Source organism: Pleurodeles waltl, chromosome 10 (genome assembly GCF_031143425.1).
Source record: "Pleurodeles waltl isolate 20211129_DDA chromosome 10, aPleWal1.hap1.20221129, whole genome shotgun sequence".
NCBI lineage: Eukaryota > Metazoa > Chordata > Amphibia > Caudata > Salamandridae > Pleurodeles > Pleurodeles waltl.
The window spans coordinates 628,137,654-628,160,231 of NC_090449.1; positions in this window are offsets into that span (position 1 = coordinate 628,137,654).

Consider the following 22,578-nt stretch of genomic DNA (forward strand, 5'->3'; position numbering starts at 1 on the left):
GTGTGGGGGCCTCCTGTCCACTAGCGCCGGCGGAGGTGGTAGGCTGTTCGTGGTCCGGGCTAGTGACAGGGGCCCTTTGGGGTGCCACATGGTCCCGCAATGTGGTGACTATCTGGTTGAGGGCCAGGACGATGGTCCCCATTGCAGAACCTATGTTCGTGAGTTCGTCTCTGAACCCCATGTACCGTTCCTCCTGCTGTGCCTGGATCTCCTGGAACCTGGCCAGTACCGTCGCCATCGTCTCCTGGGAGTGGTGGTATGCTCCCATGATGGTGGTGAGGGCCTCTTGGAGAGTGGGTTCCCTGGGCCGCTCCACCCCCTCTCGCACTGCAGCCCTCCCAGTTGCCCTGTTTCCCCGGGCCTCTGTCCCCTGGACGGTGTGGCCACTACAACTGCCCCCAGGTCCCTGTTGTTGTTGGGGTGGTGGGTCAGCCTGGGTGCCCTGTAGTGGCGGACACACCGCTGATTGACGCGTCCTGGAGACAGAGGCATGGGCCCACTGGGTGGGAGCTGTGCTGGTATTCCCAGAGGGGGTTGGGTCTGCTGTGGCCTGTGTCTGTGTGTGGGGAACCGACTGTCCAGAGGTCCCCGATGGTCCGGGCTGGTCATCAGGTTCTAGGTCGACAGAGCTGCTGTCATCACTGGGGGCCTGTTCTGGGGGCGGGATGGACAAATCTGGACCCTCCTGGCCGGTGTGTTGGCGTTCGGACCGTGCAGGGGTAAAAGAGTATGGTTATTGCTTCTATGTGTGCCATGGCGTGCGATTTGGGGGTGCCCTTGTCCCCCAGTGCTGGCATTCCCTTGTGGGAGGAGTTCTGAGGGTGGTTTGTGGGGGGGGATGGGTATGTGCAGTGGTCATGCTTAGGTGATGGGTGTCCATGGTTTGTGTTGGCATTCAGGGATTGGTGTTGTGTTGGGTGGGTTGTGCTGGTGAGACATTGGCAGGGAGGATGTGTGCTGGGTGGTTGGGGGTGAGGGTGGGGGTGTGGGTTGGCATGCTGGTGGTTGGGGGGGTAAGGTAGTTGAGATTAGACTTACCAGAGTCCATTCCTTCGCCTACTCCAGCGAGGCCCTCAGGATGCAGGATGTTCAAGACCTCTTGCTCCCATGCTGTGAATTCGGGTGGAGTGGGTGGGGGTCCGCCGCCAGTCTTCTGCACAGCGATGTTGTGTCTTGACACCATCGACCGCACCTTCCCCCGTAGGTCGTTCCAGCGCTTTCGGATGTCTTCCCGGTTTCTGGGATGCTGTCCCACAGCGTTGACCCTGTCGACGATCCTTTGCCATAGCTCCGCCTTCCTGGCTATTGTGGTGTGCTGCACCTGTGTGCCGAATAGCTGGGGTTCTACCCTAATTATTTCCTCCACCATGACCCTGAGTTCTTGGTCCGAGAACCTGGGGTGTCTTTGGGGTGCCATGGGGTGGTGTGGGGTGGTGTTTGTGGTGATGAGTGTGGTGTGTGTGGTGGTGTGTGGTGTTTTGTGCGTGGATGTAGTGTGGGTGATGATGTTGTGTTCCTGTGTGTGTTGGGGTTTTCGATAGCTGTGCTCTCTCTCTCTCACTCTCTCTCTCGCCTTCTCTCCGAATTTCTAGTAGTGGGGGTTTGTGGGTGATGTGGGTGGGTGTTTTATAGTTGATTGGATGTGTGGGAGTGGAGTTTGTATGTGTATCAGGTGTGTGTATTTCAAATTGTCCAATGTGGCTGTGTTTTGGAGCTGGGTGTGTATTTTGACCACGGCGGTGTGTACCGCCAATGGAATACCGCGGTTGAAAGACCGCCGCGTGGATTCGTGGGTCGTAATGGCATGGGCGTGTTTGTGTTGGCGTGACGGTGGAGGTTTGGTCATCTCCAGTTTATCGCTGACCGCTGATGAGGCGGCCTTCCGTGGATGTCGGGTTTTTGGCGGCTTGGCAGTTGTGGGTCAGAATGACCGTGGTGGTTTACCGCGGCCGCGGCGGTAGAATGGCGGTCTTCTGACCGGCGGTAAGAGCCTTTTACCGCCGAGGTCAGAATGACCCCCATAGTGTCAAGGGCATGAATTTGAAAGGTGGTCACTAGGGTACGCTCAAGAAAAGTGTGAAGGTTGCCAAAGAAATAAGTAGGTGCTCTCCACCACTGCGTGCTGAAAAGATAAAATGCAATTTATCATTACTTAGTGAAGGAAGATTCTGGCATAGGTATAAACTGAATAAATGTTAAAATGTTAATGTTGGCAGGAGTAAGAACAGTTTTGATTGGTTAGACATGGAGAACACTAGTGGTCAGTAAGAAGATGCTAGGCAAGATAATTGTGATACTGATGCTCAACGGAGTTCCACTGAGGATGATGAAGGAATGGAAGTACATAGATTAACTTTAAATCAGCAGACAAATATCCAGAAGTGCAGGTTGCATAAGTCTACTAACAAACCTAAATAATTTGAAGACTTTATTTGTGAATATGAACCAGAATGAAAAAATGTATACGTCTTATATTCTATGCCAATTTTATATGCACTAAAAGTGCATTTTCTTATAGACTTTATTACTTTAGTTTATTTTTTTGTTAAGGGAGAAGATCTGTTATGTTGGTGAGCATAACTATCAGTCTTTTAGTCTCATGCTGGCTACTGTATTGTTATTGCCTATGTTCTACTGAGATTCCAATTTGCGACAGAAAAAGTGGGAAGCAGATTTACAGGGGCGCTGGTGCGAGGAAGACTGCTTGTGTCGCAGTGTTTCAATAGATACTAGTTCCATGCTACTTACTGCTCATGTATTGTGTTGTGTAAGATGGCATAACACAATCCTAAAATGGAAGTGTCATTGAGAAGCAACCCCATTGGCTTTTCCAGCCCAAGTGCTATGAGTGTTACAAGCTTGAAATAGGAAGAGGGATTCGATCTTCCCTAGCAGGAAGCAGCCTTCCACTTGTGAGCCTATGCCTGTTACTATCAGTATTTTGCTGAAGGAGAAGATTGCCCCAGTTAGTTTTCGGATTGCACAGAGGTTACCATAGTAGTCCTGGGTGACAAGAAGATGGTGCCAAAAGCTTACATGCATGATAACACCAAAAACTACCTGCGGTGGCTGGCTCACCATCAATAGGCTGTGGGAGGAGACTCTGAGAGGCACAGAAACCACTATGACAACCGTGAGGTGTTACCTGGTCTCTCAAGAGGAAGTGGTTCCCAATGTATTCCACCAAGTTGTGCCAGCTGACAATCAGGTGAGTCTCTATCCAGTGGCTTCAGTTCTCTTTAATTGTGTGGAAGGAGGGGTGGAGTCTCAGGTTCCTTAAAGGTAGCTGTTTCCAGTCATGCCTGTTTACAGTATTTTAGAAAACAACCTAGATTTATTAGTAACACAAATGGTCCCTATGAGGGAAGTGTAGCCCTTGACTTCCATGGCAATCATTTCGTAAGGAACCCTTCTTATAAGTACGTATTATACATTTAATGTATTTATTTATCATTCAAACAAATTATTATCTGGAAATAACAAGGTGCTCCTATGTGGTGATGGTGCAATGAAAAGTGATATAGTGAATCAATAGTGTGCTACAGCTATATACACTAATATATACATGTGACTGATAGGGATACTACAATGGTATTCACAACACTCGTGTTACAGTCTCGATATCCACAATCAAATTAAAAAACAGTCCATATTTGTTAATTGTTGACATTTTGACCTACAAAACCAAATGAATTATAAAAAGGTCATCATCAGGACAGAAGATAGGAGACACCTAGAAGGAAAAGAGTGATATATAAGTATCCCAGATGGTGTACTACAGAAAAATTGTGTATGAATCATTGCAGGTTCTGACATGCCAAATAGATTGTGGCAATAGTCCTTGAATCTCCAGGTGTTAATTACGCCATTTTATCAATCATCTGGCTTAATCAGACATACGGACAGCTGTGAGGAGAAAAACTTGGCATCACACACTTATATTATATATTGTAGAACCATGGAGTTACTGATATTTTATCCAAGGTGGCACCTACCTATAAGGGTGGAAGTCAGGCTAAGTAAATTCTAAACAGGAAATAAATCCATCGCTCAACCACATTGCGATAATGAAGTATTGCCTAGAAAAATAAGAAGAAATCTTTATCAATTGCCGAATCAAGTGCCTGATTGCAGAAGCCCACTGAATGGCTTCACATAACAGAACCAAACACATGCATCTGGTGGAGGTAGTAACCCTGTTGCAATGTTTTGGAGAAAATATACTCAGTACTCTTGCTTGTGATAAACAAAACACATACTCACAGGCACCTCCCAAACTAACAGTCACCAACCAGGTTCAGCCTGTTTTCTGGAGAAAGACAAAAGCAGCAGCACCCATATACGAAAGGATGCATATAATATGTGCACAAGCTGCTAGTGTGATGCCTCATCCCTCGATGATCCTGAACGATGGAATGATGAAAATTAAATGAAAACAACATCACTCATCTCAGCAAATGGCTCGAGAACCATGCCATTGTGATGGTCTCCCTGACTTAGCTTTCCCTGACTTTGTTTTAATTTCATTTTCAGCATTACCAATCCTTTGGAGGGCATTGATATATCAGTGAGTACACCCAAATTTTATACTTGATTACCTGGGTGCTTTAATTGCTTTGGACCGTAATGGTTGGACGTATGGCTGGATTATATTGCCCTTAGCTACTACTTCATGAACGGCTTTTTATGATGTGTTTGACATACTGGGATTCCCCTATGAGGTGAAGGAGTGGAAAGGGAAAGTCACCTACCTGGCCAACCTCAAGCCATCTAAGAACCTCCTTAAGGGTCCTACCATGTGAACCGCTTCAAGTCCCACTTTGAGAGGCCTGAAGTCACTATGCTCCTTATGAAAGATGATGGTGAGGAGGAGGAGAGTGAACCTCTCTCAGATCTCCTTTCTTCCAAGGAGAAAGCTGGGTCAGTAGAAGGAGTAGTCCTTTCCCCTATCCTGACCCTAGAGCAACAGAGGGGGTGTTGCCACATGGGGCAGTTCGCCTCTTTATTGTTACTTACCCCAGGGCTCACTGATTGGTGTACCTATGACAGGCACAGGGTAAAGCATCCCTGTCAAGAATAACATCTACAGGCTGTCTGAGAAAGTGAGGGCCATCATCAAGGATGAGGTACCAGAGGGTACATTGGGAGCAACAATGGGCCTATGTTGTGTCTGAGATAAGCCAATATAGGTTGCAAGGGACTGTCCAGGAAGCATGAATGATTGTGGTGGAGGTGCCAACAATTTCGCAAAGGGGTATAGGACTGTTAATCATGTGTCTATGCAGGTTATACTAACCAATAAATGATATGTTGCTCTTGATAGGTAGACATCATATTACCCCCACTTAGTGGGTGTTTACTGGATAACAGGTGGAGTGACTAGGGAAATACATGTTCTTTTTATTATGTTTATTGCAAAAACAAAAAGCTGATATAAAAAAGGATGAGGTATCCACGAAGTTAGATATGGCGGTGGCTGAACCCTCCCATAGACCCTGGTCCACTCCTGTGGTACTGGTACACAAGGCTGTCCCAGCGGGAACCACACCAGAACATGGGTTCTATGTGGATTACAGTCGCCTTAATTCATTCACCAAGCATGATGGTCACCTCATCTCCAGAGTTGATAAGGTCACTGATTGGTTAGAGGCTGCCAAGTATCTAATTACCTTTGCAAGGACATCAGGTAATTGTCAGATTGCCCTAAATAAAGGTGTCAAGGAGAGGTCAGCATTCGCAACCCCAGAGGGATACTTTCAGTTCAGAGTGATGCCATCTGAACTAAAGAATGTCCCTTTCCAGAGATTGGCCAACCGGGTCCTGTCTGAGCAAGAAAACATCAGTGCAGCCTACTTGGATGCCATTGCTGTTTTCACTTACTACCGGGTTGATCATCTACACCACCCCCATGAAGTGCCTCAGGTCGTGCATCAGGCATGCCTAACTATTAAGGCCAATAGGTACAAGATACAGCAAGCATCAGTGGTGTACTTGGGCTACCAAGTTGCTGAGGGCAAGTTTCAGACTCTTCAGCCCAACTACAGAGCAATATTGGTTATGAGACGACCCAAGACCCAGACCAAGGTGAGGGTTTTCTTGGACCTCAGAGGGTACTACAGGATATTTGTTACGGGTTATGGCACCACTGATTCAACCTTAACTAAGGTGACTTCCAAGAAGCAGCCCAAAATGACGATCCGGGCAGAGGTGTGACAGAAGGCCTTTGATACCATGAAGGAAACCATGTGTACAGCACCAGTGCTCAAGGCATTCAACTTCAAAGAGAAATTTATATTTCAGACCAGTGCTTCAGAGCATGGCATTTAGGCTGTCTTCTAACAGCTAAACAATGAGGGTTTTGACCAACCTGAAGCCTTCATCAGCAGGAAGCTCCTTTCTAGGGTACAGAAGTGAAGAACAATTTAGAGGGAAGCATTTGCAGCAGTCTGGTGACTAAACAAGTGAAGAGAATCCAAAACTGTTGAGGTGGCCCATGTCCCTACAGGAAACGGACTTTATGGTGGAACATTGCCCTGGGCCTGGCCACATCAATGCTGATGATCTTTCTAGATTTTTTCACCTTAGCAATGACAACTCCCATGAGGGTGCATAGTTCTCTCTACCTTCTGCTGGGGTGGAAGATATCTTGTAAATGACCATCTTAAGCATTATAGTCGCCCATATTTTGTCCTTTTGCTGAACCCGTTTTTCTTGGTCATATTACTCTGTACACTTTACCCTTGCTAATCAGGGCTAAAGTGCTTGCACTCTCCCTTTCAAACTTGTTAAAATTGGTATACACCTGGTTGATTTACTTAATTTATTTATAAGTCCCTAGAATAGGGTACTACATGTATCCAGGGTATGTAAATTAAATACTACCAGTAGGCTGCAGCATTTATTGTGCCACCCACTAAAGTAGCAATGTAAAAACCTGTTTCCAGGTCTGCCACTACAACCTGGAAATGCAGTTTTAAACTGTCATTTGGACCTTACATAATAATTCAGAATAAACCTTTAGACAGGCCCAAAGGTTCCTTTTTAATGCTTATATGTCACACCTAATGTAGGCCTTAAACACCCATGCAGCAGGGTGCATGGTATTTAAAAGTAGGACATATATATTTAATGATTTAAAATCCTGGCAGTGGAAAACCTCCAAAGTCATTTTCCGTGAAGGCAAGGCTGGCTCTGAGGCGACCGCAGGATGCGATGCAAGATCCGGTGTCAGGGGTACATTGCTTTTCAGCAGTTCCAAATCAGAGCTGAGAGGCGATGCATTGCGCTGCATCAATTCTGCCACCAGGACCACAGTTGGGCTAGCACAGCACCTTGAGGCCCACTTCAGAGTGTGCAGGACTAGGGTGGTGCCACTTGGGGGTAGCCAGGAAGTCAAGGTGCTGGGTTCAAGGTGGTTGAAGTCTTTTCTGTCCCTAAGGCTCTGATAAGGAGGCCAGCCCCTGGAGTCACTCCGGTGGTCCTGGGTACAAGATGCAGATCCAGTCCTTCTGACTCAGGCTGCAGGGAAGCAGGGAAACAGAGTAGCAATCCTTCTTGCAGAGCAGCACAGCAGTCCCTCTGAATCTTCCATAGGTCCAGAAGTACACTGAAGAGTTGGGTCAGATGACCCTTGGTGTTGGGAGGGAGTTTCTCTCCTTCACACGATGGCCTGCCATGCTGTGCACAACCCCCTTCTTAGCTTCAAAAGTTGCCAACCTCGTTACTGGTTGATGAAGCTCAATTTTGCCTTTATAGTCAGACTGGCTCCAATCCCTGTGTGAGAAAGGGAGCTGCTCAGAACTGGTTCAGAGGGTGGACAAAAGATTGCCCCCTGCATCTATAAGCTGGTAATGGGCATAAAAGTGACATTCACAGAACTCTCCTCAGTACTCCAGGCCCTGCAAAGAAGACAGCCCTGCTCTCTGAATCCTGAAGAAAGACTGGACCTCCTTGCCTTGAACCCAGGACACCAGAAGTGACTCAAAAGATCAGTAGGCGGACCTCCTGTGTGCGCTGCAGGAAAACTAAAGCTTCCAGATGCCCTTTCCCTGCAACTGCCCAGTTCCCACTGGACCTGCCCTGGACCCTGCTTCTAGCCTCTGTTGGAGAGAGTCAGAGTCCTCAAGTGGTGTCCACCCTATGGTCCTTGCTCTTGGCTGGTGCTAGAGTGTACTCCTCATGCATGAACTGCAGGAGCTGGGAAATAGAAACTTTTTGTCAACTTTTCCTCTGAAGAACTGGCAAGAGAGCAGACGCGCCGTTGAGCCATAGCTGTCGATATAGCATTGCGAGTCAGATCCAATTTGCTGGTTTACCCCTCTGAAAGAGATCTTACTTCTAAAAAAAGTTTCTAAGTATGAACGTAGAGGGCTTCATCAAGACGGACGCTGAGCCGGACATTGAGGCATTCCTGGGTACAGACTCTAGACCTCTGTCACATGTAGCTTTCCTCACCTTCACCGACGACCCCACCAAGACCCCACTCTCCAACATTCTGGCATCGTTGAGGCATCCTTTGCATCCAACTTGCCCAGCCATTAGCTCGTCGACTACCGCTTTTTCTCCAGAAAACTTTCTAAGTCAGAAGGTAAACTTTCCACCGGGACAAATCTGGCCCCTGTACAAGTGGTCTATCACGGTGTGCCTTAACTTTCAACTCTGACTCAGTCTAGAGTGACCAGACATCTATAGTTGATGCATGGTGCTTTTTGGCACAATTTTTAACTAAGACTGTAAAAAATCATCTCCCTGGTTCCACATGTATGATTTTTTAGTTTTGATGTCATTTTATTTATTAAAATATTCTCTATTTTTCTAAACTGTTTTGATACTTGTCTTGTGTTTTGTACTTTATTACTGTTTGAGTACTACATATATACTTTACACATTGATTTTAAGCTGGACTGCTCGGTGCCTGAAAGTTGAGTCCAGATTTAGCAGTTGATTATTAGTTGAGGTGGGTCCTAACCCCCTTCAACTAATACTCAAAGTTTGTACAGAGTCAAATTAAGTGGAAACACAGAATGTGCAAAACAATGGATATTGAGAATTGGACTGAGTCACTTAATTACACCACATATTCATTGGGATTTTGCAACAGCCCTTGGCAGACTGTTTGGGAATCACAGATATAATTAGTACCTATTCACACACAAAAACAAATAAGATTGTGGTGGATAAAGCTAATGCAAAACCTGCATTGTAATGGCTGAAAATGCACAAATGTCTCAAAGACAACATAAGACTGAGGATACTACATGATGATGTGTATAAATTGTCTCAGGGGAATGATGTAATTGTCAAATAACAAGTATTCTCATAAATGCTCAGAAGTCAATAGGACCATTAGCATCAGGAACTATACAGCTTGCAATATGCTGTCTGGTTCAAAAAGAGGAATAATGGGCCTGATTCGAACTTTGGAGGACGGTGTTAAACCGTCCCAAAAGTGGCGGATATACCACCTACCGTATTACGAGTTCCATAGGATATAATGGACTCGTAATACGGTAGGTGGTATATCCGCCACTTTTGGGACGGTTTAACACCGTCCTCCAAAGTTAGAATCAGGCCCAATGTCTTATGTGTTCAGTCCTTTCTGGAAGAACAATGACATTTCTGTTTTTCAAGTAGGTAAATAGTATATCCATATTTAAATTAATTGTGTGTGAGAGACAGATTTTATTCTGTAGTTTAACCAAAAATCCAATCCAACTAAAAGAGGTGTGGTCTTGTAAAATAAAAACAATCCACTGTACGTACAAAGCTTATTTTATAAGCCAGACATCCAGCTATAGGTCACATGACACCGCTTACATTTTTTAATTATCTGCAGGCAAAGCCAGAACCATGTAAAACACATGTTAATTACATCTGGTAGCAGTCACTCTGGTGTGAATTTATCTACCTGCAGATTCCCGCCCTTTTGAATATCTCCCAGGTGTCACACTGAATGTGGAAAAATGCAGTAACTCTCCTGAAACTATAGGTGGCGTTTGGCTCCATATCACTGTCGGGTACCACACTGGACATGACATTATCTGAACCATATAACACCAACCCAGTGCCCTGATATAATTTCCTTCTCCAAGTTTCTGAGCTCTGAGAGGTGCAGGCAAGGATGGCAAGAATTAAGCCAAACATTAGGAGGTAAACCAATCTAACTTGGAGCCTTATTAACATGATGTCAGTGACCATTCTTCAGAATAAGGAGGTGGGTGGGATCAATGAGGGATTTGTAGGTAGGTACAGTATTCACAAAAAAGGTAGTTAAGGAAGGCAAATAACTTGTTCTTCTGATAGATACAAGCTTCAGATCTCTCATCTTTTGAATTAGTACCAAGGCAATGCCTCTCCCAACTGATGGGCATGAGCAAATGGTCAACCAGAATGTTTTGCAGCACTGAGTGCCCAAAATGCCCATCCGTTTGGAGTTATGAGTCAAAGCTATTGTGCCTAACAAATGTGGACAGAAGCCCACATTGCCGCACAACATATATCAGGGATAGCAACACCTGTAGATAAGACTGAAGTGGCTGCTTTCGCACTGCTTGAATGGTCTCCAATAGCTTCTGGTGGTCCATTTTGGCACTGGTAGAGCAGATCTTAACGTAAAGCACAACCCATATGGACAAAAACCTCTTCTGTACAGCCTTGGCCTTTTTAGTACCCACATTCTCTAAGACGATCTGACCATCATACCATAATTCCCGGGTACTGTCTATGTAGGATCTGGCTGCCCTACCAGGATACGAACAATGCAGCCCTTCCTCCTTCTTCGTGGGATAAGGTGCAGGGCAAAACGTAGGGAGACTGATGGACAGGCCAACTTGCCACCAATTTGTAGAGAAATTATGATTTTATGCTCAGGACCAGCTTGTCTAGGAAGGAGGATATGGACTCACAGAGCTTTCTGCTTACTCACATGTCAAACCTACGTGATGGCCACTGAGAAGACTTTTTATTGTTGGTATCTTCAACTGGCAACAATGCATAAGCTGAAACAGAGGTCTAGTCAGGAACGTCAGAACCACGTTTAGGACTTACTGAGGCATAATGAATGCAGAGGGAGAGAGAGAACTTGAAAGAAATACCTTTCAGAAACCTCATAAGACTTGAACAAAGAAAATTGACTCAGAAGGCAAATAAAAGCTGCTGAAACCTTTACTGTGCACAATGCATAACTTGGAAGACTACGGAAAGTGCAATGCACAACATATCTGAAAGATGCGCCTTTAGGTGATCAATGCTCTTGCAATAAGAAAGAAAATGGGTCCACTGATCAGTGTAGAATGATTTTGTAGAGGGATGGCATGCCTACAAAATGTTCGTGACCACTGGTGGCAGGTGAAAGAACTCAAGACTTTGAAGGCAGACAGCACCTGGCCCTCTGATTGCAAGAGAGTTTCCCTGAACGGAAGTAAAAGAGGCACCACTGGAGGACTTGCAAGTGTCTGAGTGCATGAGTTATGAGGAGCATAAAGAAGCTTGCAGGCGAAGGACCGTTAATGATGGAGTGTGAGAACCTCCCTAAAACATTGTAATCACATCACAAATCCTGTGATGAGGGAAGGCTGAAAGAAGAGATTTGTCTAGCCCTACTTTTATGAACAGTAGGAGCTACAAGAGTTTCAGGTGCGACTCAATCCTAAGTTGAATAGCAGGGCTGCTATGTTCAGGTGCAGCAGTGTGCCTTGAGAAGTTGTTGAGGTATGGGAATGCTAAGGTTCACATCCTGCACAGATGTTCCACGACCACCACAGTTACTTTGGTGAAGACCCGGGGAGCTGATGTAAACTCAAACAGGAGGACTGTGAATTGGTAAAGGGTGGCTAATACAATAAAAAAAAACAAGCACTTCCTGTGTGACTCCAGGATCAGGACATGGAAGTGGGAGTCTAACAAGCTGAGGTACACAAAGCAGCCTCCTTGTTCCAGAGCCAGATGAACCTGTGCGATAGACATCTTAAAGTATTGCTTATTGAAGAAAGTATTCAAGACTGTGAGGTGTAGAATGGTACACAGTCCACTATCTTTCTTGGTTGCAAGAAGTAACACTTGCCCAATCTCCTGGAAAGAAAGGACAGAAAGAATGAGAGGGAAACGGTTAAAAGGAAAAGGCATACCACATTTCTTTGATCAGAAGGACCTACCGCTTTGTTGCAATGGTCTGCCAGACTTCTAAATATTGTCTCACCTCAGCCTCCCCAAGGAAGCATTTTGTTTCCCTAAGGGGAAACTAAGGTGGTATACTGGGTGGTGTTGAAGAGGAGGAAGAGGGCTAATGAGACTACTGACTTTTGAATCTGCCTCAGCCTTTGTATTGGGATGTGAAACGGCCTGGCTGCAGGGATTGGCACAAGTATAAGGGCATACCCTTAGTAGCTACAAAATTTGCAGTGTTGCCTGTGACACTGGCAGGCATGGGAAACCAATCCTAGGGAAGGAGATGTAGCGCGACAATGCTTAAATTGCAGAGTCTACTTATTCACAGAAGAGGTAAGACACAACAGAGGGTATTCCCATCAACTTCGCCTGGATAGTCTATGAGAAACCCATTAAATGAAGCCAGGCAGGCATGTGATGGCCGCTGAAGACCTCATGGACCCAGCAACTGAGCTACAGTATCAGTGTCAGCACGCTGGATCTGCAGCCTAGCTCTCTTGGATCAGTTCTGCAAAGTTGCCCCCCAGGTGACGTCTGTGCTATTTTCCACAGTCAACTTTTGGAAGGCGTTAGTGGATCTGACAGACACTCCCAGAAGAGAAAGGAAAATGTTACCCTGTAATCACCTATTCGTTACATATAGTGCTTTAGATTCACATGCTCTGTATACTCATGCCATTTAGTGTTGAGTGAGGACATGAGCAAGTTTTTGTTCAAAGTTATTTTTGAGTCATAATATTGGTTATGACTCCTCCCTTGGTCAAAGCACCAGGATGAAGACTACTCCTTAGATTGTTTTCTATTGAGCAGGTGAAGTGGCTAAGACAGAGTATTAAGTATTGCGCATTGTGAAAAGAAAATGTGTTGAGAGAATCTGACCACTACTTGCCTCCGGGGAAGGGGGGGGGGGGGGACATGTGAATCTACTGCATTACATGCAATGAACAGTTACTGGGTAATTAATATTTTTTTGTTTGTAGCATGTGAGGCTGTACACACAGTCCCTTCTACAAGAGGTGGATAGCGAGCGGATGATGCATATGTCTGAAATAAAGTTAGGAGACTGGCCGACTAATGCATACTGCACATTAGGATGTCCACAAAGTAGTGTTTGGTGAACAAGCATGTAGTTGACTATGCAGGAGATTTACAGATGTCTGCTACAGGAATACTTCTCAAGTAAGTCATAATGACCCTTTTTTATAAAAATCTTTTTATTGTAATTACTGTAACCAAGACCACAATTTCAACAAACATAAAATCGTTTAGCAACATGAGTCGTTCAAAAAAGAGTCATTTCACCTCATTCTACATAATCCTCCTCCCTCTCCCCACCCTCAATGCCATTTCAAGTATCTCAGTAGACGTCGAAGATTCCCATAGTTGAGCATCTCTACCAGTGTTTTACAGCGGGGCACAAAGTCCTCCTCGATAGTCATTCCAACTGCCCCACTTTTGCAGACAACTTCTGCTCTCATAAAGCACCCTCTGTGCCTCCATGCACAAATCCATGTCTTTCTCTGTCACATAGCTGCAATGCCCTTTCAGCCCTCCAGTAACATGCAAAATTACATTTGACCACCATCAAACCCAGGTCTTGACTATTCGGTTAAGGTCTGTGTCGTCCCAGATGTTCTGGAGACACCGCTTGGCTGAGGACTCCATAGTACCCCCCCTTACTGTAGTAAGGCAAATTATAACCGATTCCCAGTACTGCTGAATGAGGGGACAGCTCCAAAGCATGTGGAGGACTGTTCCCACTTGACCACAGTTTCTGTGCACACTGTAGTTGGAGTCTTCCCCATCTTTTCCACTCTAGTACAGGCATAGTAGCACCTATGTAGGACTTTTAGTTGTATTAGTCCAAATCTATATTGTACGGACACTTTTGAGGGGACGCCAGGGCCGACTGCCATTCTTCATCCTCGAGGTCACCAAGATCGTGTTCCCATTGAAGCACAGTAAGGCTGAGGAGGCAGAAAAATAATTTTGCAGTTTACGATAGGTCTGGGAGATTGCTTTTCTCAGCATTGGATCATCAAACAGTCTAGTGTATAGTGGAGAAGACTCCTGGAGGTCCTCCCCCTTCAGTCCTTCAGTATAGCCTTCTGAAATGCATGTTATATTTGCAAGTATCTGTATGTCTTGGTGGAAGCCAGCTGACGCTCCCTTTGTAGCTCGGTGAATGGAATCACCCCTCCGAAGGTCTGCTACTCACCTACTCTAGAAAAGCCTAAAAGGTCCCATTTATCAAAACGCTTTTGATTTCCTAGCGTACCCAAACATTCTGAATCACACAGTGGAGTGGCTTGCATGATTTTAGCCCTCCAGCTCAAGGCGTTTAACACTGTGTGCCACGTTGCTAATGTGACTGCTGTGGGGCACGGGGTGGACTTGGTGTGTTTTCCTCCATAAATGGCCCTAAGGTAGCCCCCGGGATGCAAGACGTGTGTAAATGCAGTAAGCGGGTTCCCTGTAAGGGGTATGGACCTAGTGATTGATAACCATTAGCTGCACTGCCCAGAAGTACTTTTGCACATCAGGCAGGGCGATCCCACTATCATACCAGTGTTGTGTCCGTTTTTTAAGGGATGTAAAGATGTCCCTATCTATGGCCTGAAAGTAGGACATCGGAACGGATAGGGTGTATTTTGGAGGACATACAGAAAACAGGGTAGGGCCACCAGTTTAAATAGCGCAGCTTTTACAGGTAGTGACAATGCCAAGGTTCTCCAGTTTTGGCCATCCCTCTGCAAGCGGCTGAGCGGGGGCTCTAGTTTTCATGCATAAAAGACCTGTGGAAACGCTGTAACACAGATTCCTAAGTAGCAAAAACCCTCTCTCACCACACCAGCCTCGCAGTTGCAGGGCACTTGTGGCTCTCGGCAGCCGATGAGATAAATCAGGATTTGTTTCAATTAATCGTGTAGCCAAATGCTGTCGGTACAGAGTGAAAATGTGCATTACCCTGTTAGGTGTATTAACCTGTTTAGTGACGTACAGTAAAATGTTATCGGCGTATAGGGAAATCCTACCTTCCCAATACTTTGTTCACCTCAATCCCCCATAGGGTCTACGCAGAGCTCACCCATCCCTCGTTCTCCTTAAAATATCACTGTAGCTTCATGGAGGCCGGTTCGGGTATGAGGCAGGTTTAAATACCAGGAGCTTAACATTATACGTCTGTGGTCTTGGCTATTCCGTAGGCTATATACTGCACAGACAGGGGAGTGATAAGAGATGCCAAACAGCAGACCTCCTGAAAGTGAGAAAGTTGATAGGAAAAGGTGAGAATATAGTCAAGCTGTGAAAGACTGCCAAGCACCCCCAAGTGAAATGTATACTGTTGCAGAGAGAGATTTACAGCTTGACAGGTGTCCAGAAGTCCCAGGGCTGCTATACCATCGGCCAGAGGACTATTATGGGGCCCATCTTATCTGTAAGTTCTGTGCGTCACAGTGGATAGTGTTAAAGTCCCCCATTACCAGCCCACCCTCTGGGAGTTCAAGAAGTAGAGCACTCAGGTCTGTGAACATCGAGTCATGCAGCCTTGGGGGAGCATAGACAAATTATATTTAGTATTTTGCGCTTCCACATAGTAAAAATTGCTACATATCTCCCATGGTTATTGGGCCAATTGTTTGTTATGGTAAAGGCCAGCAACCACCACATAAGGGTTCCAAATACCATAGATCGCATGGTGTAGCCTGGGTGGACCACCATTCTATGCCGCCACCTATCTAGTGTTCAAAACGTGTTACCCTGATGATGCATTTCCTGGAGGATAACAAAGTCCGGGCAATGTCTTTTAAGGAACTGCAATACCACCCGTCTTTCGAGCTTATTTCCCATTGACGTTACAGGACAGCACCTTAAATTTAATCCCTGTTAGCTTCATATCCATGGATTCTGTGTGCCTGTTCTACCGAGAAGCATTCTGACAGGCCACTTAGTTGTAGATTATCTAATACCAGGTCCTTGACAAACAGTTCTACCGGGGGTCCCTTCAGAACTCTCAGGCACTACAGCTATATAAAAAAAAATTGCTGCAATCAGGCTTTATAGTCTTCTAGTCTTCTAGTCTTGCTTCCATGTGTTTGGCGGTAGCTTACAATTCACTGACCTGGGCCTTCAACGCCTTTGTATCAGTCTTAAGAGTAGCTGTAGAATCATCCACTTCCCTCATCCTTGGGCGCATGTTGTGTAGGCCTGCCCGCACCAATGGTACCTCCTTTGAGACTATTCTAGCCTCCAGTGAGGTCTACATCCTCTGGAGTTTGGCCATTATATCATGTGGAGCCTGAGTGGCATTCCCCCCGAAGATGTACCCTCAATCTTGGCTAGTGAAAGTGGATGTCTCCTCCCAGGGATGCTTCTTTTTTTGAGTACATTTGTTTTTAGTTTGGTCTGATGTGCGCCTTTCGCTCCTCTTGCTCCTGCTGTCTTGGTGGTGGCTATTTTGCAAACCAAACTCTCCAGCTGCACCAGGACTGATGTGTGTGGTGGGGTGAGGGGCACTGTAGTACTCCCTGTTGCCTGCCTGGGGCAACAGTAGATACTTGTAGGAAAATGCCTCTCATGGCATGGTTACCCCCTAACGTTTTGCCTTTTGTTGATGCTAGTTATGATTGAAAGAGTGCTGAGACCCTGCTAACCAGGCCCCAGCACCAGTGTTCTTCCCCTAAACTGTACCTTTGTCTCCACAACTGGCACAGTCCTGGCACACAGATAAGTCACTTGTAAGTGGTATCCCTGGTACCAAGGGCCCTGTGGCCAGGGAAGGTCTCTAAGCTTGTTGCAGCATGTATTATGCCACCCTGGGGACCCCTCACTCAGCACATGCATACTGCATCACAGCTTGCGTGTGCTGGTGGGGAGAAAATGACTAAGTCGACATGGCGCTCCCCTCAGTGTGCCATGCCTACAACCCACTGCCTGTGGCATAGGTAAGTCACCCCTCTAACAGGCCTTGCAGACCTAAGGCAGGGTGCACTATACCACAAGTGAGGGCATAGTTGCATGAGCACTATGCACCTACAGTGTCTAAGCCAAATCTTAGACACTGTAAGTGCAGGGTAGCCATAAAGAGTATATGGTCTGGGAGTTTGTCAAATACGAACTTCACAGTTCCATAATGGCTACACTGAAATCTGGGCAGTTTGGTATCAAACTCCTCAGCACAATAAATGCACACTGATGCCAGGGTGGAATTTATTGTAAAATACACCCAGAGGGCATCTTGGAGATGCCCCCTGTATAGCAGTCTAAATGCTAGTATTAGGCTGACCAGTTCCTGCCAGCCTGCCACATCCAGACGAGTCTCTAGCCACATGGGGTGAGTGCCTTTGTCACTCTGTGGCCAGGAACAAAGCCTGCACTGGGTGGAGGTGCTTCTCACCTCCCCCTGCAGGAACTGTAACACCTGGCGGTGAGCCTCAAAGGCTCACGCCTGGTGTTACAGCCCCCCAGGGCACTCCAGCTAGTAGAGATGCCTGCCCCTCTGGACACAGCCCCCACTTTTGGCGGCAAGTCCGGAGGAGATAATGAGAAAAACAAGGAGGAGTAACCCACCAGTCAGGACAGCCCCTAAGGTGCCCTGAGCTGAGGTGACCCCTGCCTTAAGAAATCCTCCATCTTGTTTTGGAGGATTCCCCCAATAGGATTAGGGATGTGCCCCTCTCCCCTCAGGGAGGAGGCATGAAGAGGGTGTAGCCCCCCACTTCCAGGACAGTAGCCATTTGCTACTGCCCCCCCCCCCTGACCTAAACACACCCATAAATCGAGTATTTAGGGGCAACCTTGAACCCAGGAAATCAGATTCCTGCAACCTGAAGAAGGAAGGACTGCTGGCCTGAAAGCCTCGCAGAGACGACAACAACTGACTTGACACCAACCCTACGGGCCTGTCTCCAGACTCAAAGAACCTGCACAGCGACCCATATAGCAGGATCAGCGACCTCTGCGGACTCACCTGCACCTAAAGGACCAAGGGCCATATGTACGAACATATTTTCCCATAGACACAGAATGGATAAAACCCCTTGCTACATCTGGCCCCAAGAACCTTCCAAAGACAGCATCTCTGTCCAAAAACAGCAACCAAGAAACCAACTTTAAAGAGACTCTCGCCTCACTACAGAAGCATGAGTCTTCACACTCTGCACCAGACGCCCCTGGCTCGAGTTCAGGAGAACCAACACCACAGAGAGGACTCCCAGGTGACTCCAATGACGTGGACACCCTGAGTAGACCTTCCTGAACCACCACAGCGACGCCTGCAGAGAGGATCCTGAGGCGTCCCCTGACCGCGACTGCCTGGTAACAAAGAAACCAGACGCCTAGACAAAGCACTGCACCCGCAGCCCACAGGACCGAGAGGAACCAACCATTGGTGCAGGAGTGACCAGCAGGCGGCCCTCATCCTAGCCCAGTTGGTGGCTGGACCGAGAAGCCCCCTGGTGCCTTGCCTGCATCAACAGAGTGACCCCCGGGTCCCTCCATCTCTTTCAAAGCAACACCCGACACCTACTTTGCACACTGCACCCAGCCGCCCCTGTGCCGCTGAGGGTGTATTTTGTATGCCTGTGTGGTCCCCCCCCGCCCAGTGCTCTACATAACCACCATAGTCTGCTCCCCGAGGACGCAGGTACTTACCTTCTAGCATACTAAGACCGGAGCACCCGTTCTCTATAGGTGCCTATGCTATTTGGGCCCTACTTTACCTCTGCACCTGACCGGCCCTGTGTTGCTGGTGCTGGGTGTCTGGGGTTGACTTGAACCCCCAACGGTGGGCTGCCTATTCCCAGGAGACTGAACTTGTAAGTGCTTTACTTACCTGAGAAACTAACCAATACTTACCTCCCCCGGGAACTGTTGATTTTTGCAGTGCCCACTTTTAAAATAGCTATTTGCCATTTTTTGCCAAAACTGTGTATATTACTGTTTTCATTCAAAGTTCCATACTTACCTGTGTGAAGTACCTTACAATTTATGTACTTACTTAAATTCTGAATCTTGTAGTTCTAAAATAAATTAAGAAAAGACTATTTTTCAATATAAAAACCTATTGGCCTGGAGCAAGTATTTGAGTGTGTGTTCTCATTTATTGCCTGTGTGTGCACAACAAATGCTTAACACTACCCTCTGATAAGCCTACTGCTCGACCACACTACCACAAAATAGAGCATTAGTATTATCTAATTTTGCCACTATCAACCTCTAAAGGGAACCCTTGGACTCTGTGCACACTATCTCTCACTTTGAGATAGTATATACAGAACCAACTTCCTACACTCTTCTAGTGGCCTGTTGGATTTCGTAGTAGTTACCCTCCAATCTCCACTCTCCTCTGTTTTGTTGAAGCCAAAAGAGCTATTGTGATCTGCCAGGGGTCTTATCCAGTCGTCACTTCTAGGCCCTGACTCTTAGGTGCCTAAGCTGCCCATATTCCGGTCACCACACACAAGGCAGGGACTGAGCCACGCCACACATGCCTCTCTACATGTGTTGCTGTCATATTGGTGAGATGCAAGATAGTGCATTTACATCTTCCTGACAAGCAGATCACGTATCTGAGATCTGCTCGCTAAGGATGGATGATTTAACAGATATTTCGATGATGGACTGCCAGAGCCGGTTTAACAAGCGGCCATCTTGTCCAGCGGCTTGCCACCCCCCCACCAAATTTCTATGCATTTCATAATCCATCTGGCAATAGCTGCTTTAGAAATAGGATTTCCTATATGTGATTTAGCAAACGTTATAAACAGTTGCATGCTTTGTTGATCAATGAGGTTGTGATTCTCATAGCTGCTGAGAGTCACCCCAGGACTCCCGTTCCTTGGGTCAAGTCCCCTGGACCTTGCTGGTCCTCTTCAGCCTTGCAAACCTTCTTCTCCGAGTCTTGCATTTGCCAATGCTTATTGGTGGTTTTCCAGCACCACTAACCGACTGCATCTCGTCCGCTGATGTGGAACATCACTTGCATCACTTCTAGGACTTCTTTTCATCTCCTGTGCTGACCTGCGTCTACCGTCGACCTGGTCCTGCATCCTCAGGAGGGTGGGTAGTGGCTCCTGCCACAACCTGACACTCCAACACAAACTGGAATTGGTCCCCATCCTTTGCAGGTCCTCTTCTTTCAGGAGCCACCCTTGGGTTCTTCCAGTCTTGGTTGGGTCTTGCATAATCCTTTTACAAAGTCCTCCTGCTGGCTTTGGGGAAACCCAGTTACTTACCTCGGCTCTCCTGGTCGCTGGGGGGCCACTCTGTTACTCACCTCTTGGGGTTCCTAGTTCCTCCAGCTCCCTTCTACTGATTCCACTGCCTTGGGTGGGGACTGCCTTTCACATTCCACTTTTAGTATATGGTTTGCCCCCCCCGGGCCCTCACTGTTTACGCTTTTGTCAATGTTTATTGCTTTCTATGCTCTTGACTGATTGCTAATGTGTTATAGTGTGTTTACTTACCTCCAGTTGAGGGACTGACTATTCAGTATTCTAGTATTTGTGTTACTGTAATAAAGAACCTTTATTTTTGTAACACTGTGTGGTACTTTCTTGTGTGATAGTGCTGTGTGACGATAGTGGTATTGCATAAGCTTTGCATGTCTACCAGATAAGCCTTGGCTGCTCATCCACAGCTACCTCTAGAGAGCCCTGGCTTCCTAGACACTGCCCACACTTCACTAATAGGGGCTTCCTGGACCTGGTATAAGGTGATAACACCATAGGTGCTCATTACACACCAGACCAGCTTCCTACATCGCCTGAAGTGCGCCAGGTATGCCCAGACATGGGTTCCGAGCTCACTGCGCCACTAAATTCAAGGTAGCCTAGCTGATGAGGGATGATACCCCCGAAAACAGTCCCAGGAGGCTTGTTTCTGTTCCAGGGAGGACCTGGCCTGGCAGTTTGGGCTGGACTGTTCCCATGGGGAGCAGGGTCAAGACTGATTTCCTTAAGGCTGGGTTCAAACTGGGGTGGTGTGGTGGGCAAAAAAAACAATGGATTAAACCCAGATCTTGGTGACTGGGGGGTGAATGTTTGCATTGTTCAGCATTCCATCCATCATCTGTTATTTTTGATAATATTAGTGGGCACTCAAAGCAAGGCCTGTAGGGTTTACTGGTTTATCTGCAGCGTTACTGTATTATATACATGGGGAAAATCTGTCTTAAAGTGCAGTTTTGCTTCCCCCAAGGCCTACATGGCCAAGTCCTAAGAACCTTATGAGTCATCTAGAATTGTAACTTCTCTAGCTCTGCTCAGTATCAGATTCCAGGTCTCGTCACCCTGCTTGGCCAAGCTAGTTACTCTGATCCCGCCAAAGGAAACAAAGGCCTCCCCACACAAAAGGAAAAATTAACAATGCTTCAACTGAGCTCCTGAGGAGGAAGGGGGATGGTAAGAAAATCTGCACCTGCTAATTAGCTGTCACTCTCTATCAGTGTTGGGATAGCCCAGGTTCACTGAACAAAAGGTGAAGCCCAGACCTCTTGAGCCAACTCAGAAGGGGGCTTACCTCTGAAGTTTTGGCAAGAAAGTCCCTGGCCCTGGCCCTGGCGAGCCTGGAACTATTGTTATACAGCTGGGAGTGCAGAGACATCTGGTGGTCCGTCTTACAGCAGCATGTTTGTAGCCTAAAGTGGTTTAAGAAAGACACAGACACATGTATTGTTGTTTGACAATGTTTTATTTAAAGGTGTATTGCTGACTGATTTTTCATGAATGTTGCAATGCTTTATTGATGATGATGACTGCAGATAAAACAGTCAGTGATAAAGAAATGGTTTATAACATGTCATCCTTGGTCTGTTATGGTGGGAATTCAGCCAAAGCTTTATTTAAAGTGACACCCACCTATATTATAAAGTCTATCTGGTATGGGTGGGGTGTACTGTGATTTTTGAGGGTCAAATATGAATCAAGAATGTCATCCAAGGTATTTCAACATATCTTATGTACATATTTGTAAATTGGTGGGTAGTTTTCAGTAGTGTGTGTAATAAATGTACTTTTCGTTTTCCAAAGAAATAGCACAAACTGGACAATCAGTGGTTAATTGTTACTGATGCGTATCAGTGAATTGTGATTACTAGCCCATGAGTACGCCTTGTACAGCCTCTGCTTTACTATCCTGAGAGAGCCGAATGCTACAATGGGGTGCTTGGTTCCCATTAAGGTTCTTATTGGGGACTTACTACTTGTGCAGGTCTGACATCCTGCACAATTAATAGCCCGGATTTCTTACATTTTTACTAGTAGCCCTCTTTGCAAGTAAATAGTTACACACTGACCACTCAGGTGTGGTAACTTCTGAATGGGATTACAGAATATGATACTTCAAGGTATCAAAAGAATTGTTGCATTAAACAACTTGAAGGTCAAGTCAAATTTAATGTAACTTTTGCAC